This window comes from Aulostomus chinensis, chromosome 1 (genome assembly GCF_037954235.1).
Source record: "Aulostomus chinensis isolate RoL2024-O1b breed Wild chromosome 1, RoL_Achi_v1.0, whole genome shotgun sequence".
NCBI lineage: Eukaryota > Metazoa > Chordata > Actinopteri > Syngnathiformes > Aulostomidae > Aulostomus > Aulostomus chinensis.
In genome coordinates, this window is record NC_141320.1 from 11230742 (window position 1) to 11232979 (window position 2238).

The following is a 2238-nucleotide window of genomic DNA, read 5'->3' on the forward strand; positions in this document are numbered from 1 at the left end:
ATCACACATGAGAACACACACTGGGGAGAAACCGTTTCCCTGCTCAGTGTGTGGCACGAGATTTTCAGAAAATGGATGTCTGAAAAAGCACATGAGAACTCACACAGGGGAGAAGCCATTCCCCTGCTCAGTTTGCGCTAAAAGATTCTCAATAAAGGGACAACTGAAAAGACACATGAGCACCCACACTGGGGAGAAACCATTTCCCTGCTCTGTTTGTGGCAAAAGATTCTCAGAAAACGGACCACTGATAAGACACATGAGAACGCACACTGGAGAGAAGCCGTTCCCCTGCTCAGTTTGTGGCAAAATATTCTCAGAACAGGGACATCTGAAAAGACACATGAGAACACACACTGGGGAGAAACCATTCCCCTGCTCAGTTTGTGGCAAAAGATGGTCAGACAAGGGAAATCTGAAAAAACACATAAGAACGCACACTGGGGAGAAACCATTTGTCTAAACATGGCACTGAAGCTGTGAGAAAAGAGTGGGAGAAGCAGGTTGAAAGTCAAATAATGAATGTATCTAACTATTAAAACACAACAGTAAATCAAAAATGGGCCCAGGTGCTTCCAACTCGGAGGACTGATCAGCTCCCCACCCTCCACATACCTGCTTCAACACCAGAAACATCATGAAAGACATGAGATTCCGCTTGACTTTTCAGTTCAACCTGTGTTGGGAGCTAATTTGCGGTATGCGCACAAACTTGGTTACATTTGGATGCTGCAAAAATACATCCCTGCAATTCTTCAAAATAATTAATAACACAAGAACACACATTAGGTTTGTTTTGCACTGGAATTGTCCTTGAAGAGCTTCACAAGCGGGGAGAAGGATTTTAAACTCCACGCTGGATTTTACTGGAGGCCAGTGCAGCGAAGTTAAGACTTGGGGGTCTTGCTTCTTAGTTCCTGTCAATTTGCATGCAGCTGCATTGTGGACCAGCTGCAGAGTCTTCAAACACTTGTTAGTACAGCCTGATAATAAAGAGTCACAATAGAGCAGTGACATCACTAGATAATGTGTCTCGAAGGGTTTGGGGCCAAGCACAGGAACTTCTGTCTTATCAGAGTTGAACAGTGAAAAGTTATAAGTCATCCAGGCCTTCATGTCTGGAATGCATGCTTGTAGTTTAGACAACTGTTGGCCTTCATCCAGCTTTATTGAGAAATAAACTGGGTATCATTTGTGTAACAGTGGAAATGGATGGAGTGTTTTTGAATAACATGACCTAAAGGAAGCATATATAAAATGAAGAGTATCGGCCCCAGCACTGAACCTTGAGGAACACCATGTTTAAATTTTGGTTAGATCTAAGATTTATCATAAATGAGTACAAACTCTAATCGACTCACAGAGGGAAAGACTTCATCCAGCAGCCTAGAAGGTCTTGAATCTAAGAGACAGGTTGAAGGTTTTGATGAGGTCATCATTGAATGAAGTTCTGGACTGTTAATTTGATAAAAGTGGTCTAAAGAAACATCTGGTTCAACAGCAGTTTCTGTGTTGACTGAGTTTACAGGTCAATTAGAATCTCTTGAGGACAGGAGCTGATTAATTTGATCCTAATAGTTCCTATGTTGTCCTCAAAGAAGCTCCTAAAGTCGTCTCTACTGAGACCTGAAGGAATCCAGGGTCTACAGAGTCAGGACTCTGTCAGTTTAGCTCAGTGCTGGAAAGAAACCTGGACTGTTTTCTGTTCCTCTGTTAGTGATGAATAATAGGAGGCTCTGGCTCTACTGAGGACCTTCTTATCCATTTGAAGACTTGTCTGCCTCTTGTTTAGTTGCCTGGTGATGGAATTCTACCACACAGCTGTTCTCTGTTGTTTAAGGATCTTTTTTTTAAGGAGCAATGGAGTCTGGAGTTGTTGGTAGTGAACCTGCAGTTTTATCTGCTATGAGGTCCACCTCCAATGACTCAATTCAGAATCAGGGATCTCTGTAGTAGGGAGACATGTTATTGAGTGTAACACAGGTGGAATGACTTCCTTCAGATGTGGTCAGACCCACCCTGAGAGTTTGGGGAGAACCCTTGAAGCCTGGGACTTCAGGTCAAACGCTGAGACCACGGCGTGATGGAGAGTTCTGATGATTCATCAGCACAATCAGACTCTGAGAACTCCTCCCTCCCTGGTTGATCTGAGTCAAAGTTCCCATGTCTGATCAACTTCCTGTCCTGATGACATCACTACTTCAGGTGAACAGTTAGCATTGCTCTGTTTGATGAAGC